This window comes from Pinus tabuliformis, chromosome Q (genome assembly GCF_031772625.1).
Source record: "Pinus tabuliformis cultivar Carrire ecotype Pingquan chromosome Q, CPIR1, whole genome shotgun sequence".
Taxonomy (NCBI): domain Eukaryota; kingdom Viridiplantae; phylum Streptophyta; class Pinopsida; order Pinales; family Pinaceae; genus Pinus; species Pinus tabuliformis.
Window position 1 is genome coordinate 940,262,699 of NC_142296.1, and position 8,098 is coordinate 940,270,796.

The 8,098-nt window shown below is 40.6% G+C and overlaps 1 non-coding gene across 1 annotated transcript; it reads left to right on the forward strand.

Moving 5' to 3' along the window:
- The first annotated feature begins 1,885 nt into the window (after positions 1 to 1,885).
- On the forward strand, positions 1,886 to 2,082 carry LOC149222552 (U2 spliceosomal RNA). The gene has a single exon (XR_016249823.1). It is a non-coding gene; the product is annotated as a U2 spliceosomal RNA (small nuclear RNA).
- The last annotated feature ends 6,016 nt before the right edge of the window (positions 2,083 to 8,098 follow it).

An 8,098-nucleotide genomic window follows, 5' to 3' on the forward strand; every position in this document is an offset into this window, starting at 1 on the left:
GGTAGGTCATTGTGATTTGTTTTAGGGCCAAACTCTATTTTACCCCGATGCCATAACTTCTCGCTAATTTAACATATTAATATGAATGGAATAGAACGTCGATAGTGGAGGAAGATATAGATTGAATCCTCCCCGAGCTCTCCTCCCGGTCAACCCTCCTCCGGTCGCGGCCAAGTCGCGGCTAAATTTGATAGGCCAGACGCCGTTCTTGAAGGAAATCCAGCCACAGGAGGACGCGACGGTGGAGGTTGATGAGCAGACATTGGCCCTCATCATCAATGGAGAGCAGGAGGGTCCTATTGGGGGACAACGATCTACATCGCATTCTTGGTGTTCTCGTAGGGGAGCGTCGCAGTCTCCGACTTCTCGAGATCCACAATAGAGATGCGGTTGCCCATGGGCGTCGAACGCTATTTCACAGGATCGCATTTCCGCCCCTGTATGGGGCATCGAGCAGCTTCTTAACCTGCAATTCATGCCTCTCTCTCTATCTCTCTCAGGTAAACCAATCACAATGGGATTTTGTAGGGCTCTTTGAACCGAAAGCTTGCTTCCTTAGGGTTTCGTAAAAGTGGTTAGCAACACATTTTTGAAACAACGCAGATGTGAAAATTACTCACGAGCAGAGTTTTGAAAGTGTTGTACATTGCACACGAACTTAAACTTTGACTAGGCTTCTGTGCGAGAGAGCTTAAACTTTGACGAGTGTTTTGTGTGAGTGAAGCACCGAATAGATTAAGTGTTATAACCCAAGAACTGACTTAATAAGTGTATAGCTTTAATTCGTCTGCTAATTTAGATTATGTGAGTATTAGTTTAGTTTGTAACGGTGAATTAAATATATATATATATATATATATATATATATATATATATATATATATATATATTCATCGCAGCAAAATTAGACCTTGATATACCTTTCGTGAATAGCCAAAATCAAATCATGATATACTCTCCACAAGTAGTTAATATAAATGTCTCAGTGGATTAATCTTTCAAAACCATTAATAAATTTGTTTTATGTTAACTTGGTAGTAAACTCATTATGCTTTCTCAAAGACAACTAAACACGCTATATTGTATCATAATCAACAATTACAACATGATCAATACGTTAACGTGGTGGGTGATTAAATATGGAAAGGCCAACATAACAGTAGGTTGTTGATTAAATTTGACTAAGTTAAGACACCTCCCGGTGAATTTGACTTCAAGGAATGGGTGAGCAATGATCTCCATTGATTATGTCCAATGGCATTAAACATCACATTGAAGGATTTTTAAATAGTGTAATTTTTTCCTTTATATTAATATATAAATTATTATTATGTTACGATAACATCCACCACAAGTTTAAGATAACATGGAAAGGGAAAAAATAAAAATAAAAATCTTTAGTGATTGTTTCCCATATAATTAATTATTTTGATATATATATATATATATATATATATGAAGTTTCATATTTTTAATTGTAGATAATATTATGATATTTAGTTACTTTTATTTATATATAAAAAGCAATAAAGTTCATATTTGTACTTTCTAGATAATTTTAATTATAACATCCATCTGAATTCGCGGTAAGGCATCAAATCTGGCAAACCTCTTTTAGGGTGAAAAGAGATTGGCATCAAATCTGGGAAACCTCTTTTAAGGTGAAAAGAGATTTGATCCCTCAAATCGAAAAGTAAAATAGATCTAGGGAGGTGAAAATGGTGAGAATATTGAAAATATAAGTTTGATATTAAAGAGCATGTCTATTTAAATGGTAGTAAGGGGTATGAGAGGAAATAGAAATGAGTTATCCCACATGCATGGATGAATGGGATAGAGGAGAAGGGGAGTAATAGAAAAAGAAGCGAAAGAGGAGAGGAAAAGCATACCTTTCTCGGCCTTTTGGCTAAGATCAAGTGTAGTATCTGTTCTTATCAGTTTAATATCTGATACGTGGTTCATAGAACCACATGATATTAAATGTATTTTTCTAGGGGGAGGGCCCACTTACAATAGCTTGCTATTGGGGCTCTCGGGCGTCGCTTGTGCGTTGCACTACAGCACCAGCCTGGCGCACCCCACCAAGACAAGACCAAATTTATTTAAATAAATAAATTGTTGAATGTTGTTAATGGTTTGTTTGTTAGGATTGAACAACTTGTACTTACCGTGAATGAAATGAAATTTTGTCTTCTATATTCTATTCGCTTGATTAGCCGCGCATTGACTTGATCAGATATCGTGTTGTTTACCGCGCCCAAGTCCATCCAGCAGGTAGGTGTAGGTATTATTATGGTGTATAACTGTCGCTCGTTTTGGGTATTTTCCAGTTCTTCTTCCCCGTTTGCAGCTTTTCGAACTTCACCATCACGTTCTGATGTCAACCCAGCAACATTGGATTTGATGGTCCACCTATCTATCTCAATTCCATAGTATAGTGCTCAAGCGTATGGTCCAGCTATCTATCTCAATTTCAATTCCATAGTGAGCTATCTATCTCAATTTCAATTCCATAGTGTGCTCAATCGCATGGTCCAGCGATCTCAATTCCATAGTGCTCAGTCGTCCTAAATCCAATATGGTCCAGCTATCTCAATTCCATTCCATAGTGCTCAGTCGTCCTAAATCCAATATGATCGAACTGTTGTTCTTTGAAGAACGCAGTAAAAAGCTTTGAAGGTGGATATATACCACTGATAAGTTTTATCAACTCCCTAAGCTTTTAACGCACTTTCTCAATGTTGTGCCCTGCACGGAAGCGTTTTCCGATCTGAAATTGGTTTATACATATATATATATATATATATATATATATCAGCAGCGATTTCAACTATGGCTTGCCTACTTTGCAAAAGGGATGTCGTGCATATTCCAATGTCACTAACAACATGAGCAGCAGTCTGGGAAACGTTGAAAATTTAATTTTGAAATGTGACAATGTGGGTGAGTACGTTTCTAGAGAGTGTTCAGGGATTTCTTTTCATTGTCAATGAGATGATGTTGCGAAGAGGGCAGAACAGTCAATGAGATGATGTTGCGAAGAGGGCAGAACAGTCAATGAGATGATGTTGCGACGAGGGCAGAATAGGGATTGATTTCTTAGGGAGAGTGCAGGGTGCGTGCTCAAAAATATATATACAGGATTGCTCAACTCATTTTGGGCAAAAGAATGTGAAGTTCACTTTGATTGGTAAAGATTTAGATGCTCTGTGCTCTGACTCTATTTGGTGCAGCAAGGGTGATTGGACAAAGACCGCCCCTGCCTACAGAGCATCACGCACAGTTCAGTTCAGTTCACTGGGAAGTTGGGTGGGACACAAACTCAAGCATGTGCATGTGCTCAAGGAATAATAACAGAAAGAAATAAACACAACGGGTTTTCCTTTTTATTTTATTAGTTATCCTGGTAATGGAATTTACAATGCTTGCACTTGCAACCTCCAATGGCTGTTGCTGTTACAACAATAACAATTAAAACCACAGCACGACCAAGTCCTTTTTTTCTCGCAACTTACCCATAGGTCTGAGTCTCGGTCGCACTCACATTCACTGTTCAAAACAGCTGTCAATGGCTCCTTTTAAAACTAGGAAAATCTGTGGTTACCCTGTTTCTGCATTTTCTCCTCTCCACAGATATAGGATTGCTGGACTCGTTTTGGGCAAAGGCAGATGACACTTTGAACAACATCATCCAAACCCGATGGGCAAATAGGAATGAGAATTTGCAACTTTGGTCTTGGGCCCCTTCTTTCAAGGTAACAAAAATCAATTGTGACATTGGAATGCATGAAATATTGCTGAGCCAAACGTTTGCCAAACTGTTCTCTGCTCTTCCACTGTTCTGTTAGCCCGTGTTTCACTTGAACCACGTTGGCTCAAAAAATAGATATAACATATATTTCACGCTGTAAAAACCAGAAATCCAATTACTATATGTCCAGTTGTGAAAGTCTCCATTCTAAATTCGATTTCGATCTTGATGGTTCTTCAAGAGGTTGCCCTAGCAATGCAGCTTTTGAGTTTGTAATGAGGAATCGCATGGAAGAACCAGCCTATGTTGCTGTAGGGAATATAGTCTAACCTGCCAAGGATTATGTCGACGTTGTGGCATCCAAGAAGGAACGGAAGCGTCCATAAATTTATTTGAATGTGGAAGCATAAACCTGAAAGGGGACTCAAAACTCAACCGTGAGCAATTAAGGAATCGAAAATCTTCCATGGACCATTGGAGGTTGGAATCCATTGTCGCCTTCCCTCATAGCCAATTTGAAACTCGAAAAGGTAAGGAGCAGGAAGGACGGGTGCAAGAAGATATGCAGATTTGGAGCATCCTCCGGGGGGATACGAAAACACAAAAATCAACAACTCCACATCGAGAATCATGCATAGAGAGCATCATATAGGAATAATGTGGGAGGATCAAGGAACTTTAATGATGGCAATTCAAGCCATCAATCCGCCTTGTCGCAAAATGAATCCATCCATCATGGCACTTGAAGAGCATCTGCATGTGAGAGGTGTGGAAACCCCTTGATCAAATTAATCATCATTGGACAACGAAATCTAGAGCGAATCCAAGTACAATGGATGATCCTATCTAGGTTTCTTTAGTGCACTAGTAGAAGATTGAGTCTTCCTCCCTGTTTGACCCAGGTTTTTGTGATTGCTATCATGGAGGATCCTATCTAGGTTTCTTGTAAATGATCCAGTCTTCCTCTTCCTCCAGGCATCCGCTACACCCGTTTGGCCCTGGGAAGCATCCCTTCCTTATTCCTACTTGAGATAGAAATTTATTATTTGCTGCCAACAAACAGAGCGCTGCTACTCCTAGCCACAGTTGTGGGAGCTACACCTCCTTCTTGGGCTTGTCATTTGGCGACACCCAATCTTGATCTTGATCGGTTTGTTAGGTCTCCTTCCTTTGCCGGGGGTATTGTCATTTTTCTTTGGCTTTCCAACCAATTCTTTTAAGAGGGAGCATAGCATTTTTAGGGTCCAAAAGGTTGATAATTATGCTTGAATCGCCAATGACGATCAACGTCCTCACTCTATCTGCGTACAACGATAACAATCCATGAAATAGAGCACACGCCTCTGCCGGGTTGTTTTTTGTTGTCCGTGGGCCCCACTCTTAAGTCAATTTCCCCCTCCCGGCCGGGAACAAGAACAAAGAAATGTAGGAACTTGAGAATGTAGGGATAGTAGCATGGAGGAACGGCTCCAAGAGGCTATGATCACAAGGAGCCTTCTACGGCGAATGGTAACAACAACCGAAACCCTCTCGAATGCTACAATTAAACTCAAGCTCACTTCTAACATGACAGCGGCAGGGGACATGGCGACCAAGGATTTAACCTCCAATGCCGTTGGGGGAAGAGGTCAAGTGTTTTCAACTCGCAGAGCCTAGACCATATAGTGCCATATAGCCATAGTGATGAAATTGCCCCCCGCCCCCTAGGTCATGGGTTTAGGGAGTGGTAAATTCAGAGCTCCCCCACACAAACTAGTGAAGCTAGGCGGGACTGAAAACCTCTGGTGCATGATAAAAAAGGAAAAGACATGTTTAATTGAACAACATATCCAGATAGAGATAGGTGAAACCCCTGATACGATAAAAGGATGGTTTTATTAATGCCCCCACAAATGACCCAAAGCTAGGCCAATGGGGGTGTGGAAACCCGGAAAGGTCCTCTCATTCAAGTCATCCACTAAATTAGAGTTGCTTACCGCGAAAGAAAAAAATCCTGCAAGGATAAATGTATACCCACATATTGACAAAAGTCCTAGACATGGGAATATTTTGATGGACCCTGTCAAGGAGAGCCACCGAAGTTGGGGCAGCAAGGATTTCATATTTGGAGCGAGTTTCAGAGAAGCATTCAGAGAGGCTACAAATAAGTGGGCAACGCTGATCTCACTTTGATTGCTGATAGGGCTGGCAACAGGAAAAAGGAGTCTGCAAATTCAAATTCGAAGATAGCCATTGACCAGATTAACAGTAAAGTAAATCTCCAAAATTTGACCCTTTCCCCAATCTTGGAAAGCTCTTAATAGTAAAGTAAATCTCCAAAATTTGACCCTTTCCCCAATCTCGGAAAGCTCTTTCCAAGGAGTTGAGATAGAATTTCAATAAAGTTTCTTTTCAACACGTTTGTAGAGTCAGGGGGAAAAAGCAGAGTCCCAACTCTCGGCCACTGTCAGATGCTTATATGACTATCGGATGCTTAAATGATTAACACCCAATGAGGAGGCTAGCCCCAGCAACTGCAGGACAGATGCTGATAAATCTGCGCTGTTTCATTCTTTTGGCTTTTCCACAGGGAAGATCTGGATCCAAGCTTTTGTTAGGAGAGCGAACGTGCATGACAATTCTTTTTTATGTATGCAGTAATTGGGCTTTATAGCCTTCCCCCCTCTTTTCCTTTTGTTGGTCAGGCTTTGATATTGACAAAGATCTTTTCCTCAATGCTCGGGCCCATTGCAGCATTGTATATTCAAATTTCTCTTTTCATATAGTAAATATATACCATTTATATTCAAATTTCTATTTGAAATAGCAAATATACCATTTTTTTTTGGTTTCTTTCCCTTGAAAAAGGAAAAGCAGCACAAACACAGTGTCCCCTTAATACGACACAACAAACACATCATGAATATCCAACTACAAGAAAGAAAGAAACGTTTGCCGTATACAGCGAAAACGTTTGACAAATATAAATTCCACTGCTACTGCTGGGACATGAACCAAACCAGGATCTCTCTCTCTCTCAGGTGAGAGCCGAAAAAGTAGACTTCATAAACCGGAATAAAAAGTTCAGTTGAGCGTGAGGTGTATGGAGTAATAGTGAAGACAAGCTTGTAATTTAGGAAATTGGAGTTGTGGACAGTCAATCTATCAATGGCGTGTGTGGTGTGGGGTGGGGTTTATTATATATGTTGGAACACCAATATCAACCTGTGAAAGGGATGGCGTCTGCTGCAAACAAACAGTAACAAGAAGATTAGCACCAATATCAATCTGCGAAAGGAATAGCATCTGAACAACAAACAAAATAGTAACAAGAAGGAAGATTAGCACCACCAATATCAATCTGTGAAAGGGAATGGCAGCTGCAAACAAACAGTAACAAGAAGATTAGCACCACCAATATCAATCTGTGAAAGGGAATGGCAGCTGCAAACAAACAGTAACAAGAAGATTAGCACCACCAACATCAATCTGTGAAAGGGAATGGCAGCTGCAAACAAACAGCAGTAACAAGAAGATTAGCACCACCAATATCAATCTGTGAAAGGGAATGGCAGCTGCAAACAAACAACAGTAACAAGAAGACTAGCACCAATATCAATCTGTGAAAGGGAATGGCATCAGCAAACAAACAGGAAGAAGAAGATTAGCACGGAATCGCGTAGCATCCCTCTCCTCTCGCCTCGCAGCAGAGCAGAGCACTCCGCTCGTCTCTCAACTATGTATGTAATCAATCATGAAGTAAGACCTCTGGTAATTTATTCAACCTCTCGCCTCGCAGCAGCAGAGCACTCCGCTCGTCTCTCAACTATGTATGTAATCAATCATGAAGTAAGACCTCCGGTAATTTATTCGACTGGATTTACAGATAGTTTGATTTAAAGAAGAGCTGCGGATGCTAATTAATTTAACTGGAATTACAGACTGTTAATTTAACTGGAATTACAGACTGTTAGATTTAAAGAAGCTCCCATAGTTGGTTCCCAAGTTGCATCTTCCGGAGAGGTGTCTTTCCATTTGACGAGGACTTCCTTAATCATGCGGCCGCGCAGGTGTTTGTCTCTTGTGTCTAGAACCTGTTCGGGTTGAAGCCATATTGACCCTTCTTCGTCCAATTCAGGTAGACTGGTTTGAACTCGACAATTGTTCCCGATCACTTTCTTGAGGCACAATACATGGAAAACTGGATGGATTTTTGCAGTAGGTGGCAAAGCCAACTTGTAAGCCACTTCTCCAATGCGTTGAAGTACTTGGTATGGTCCGTAGAATTTTGGAGATAGCTTCTGACAACCCTTGTCTTTGAGTGATGTTTGCTTATATGGTTGCAGCCTCAAAAAGACCTGATCCCCT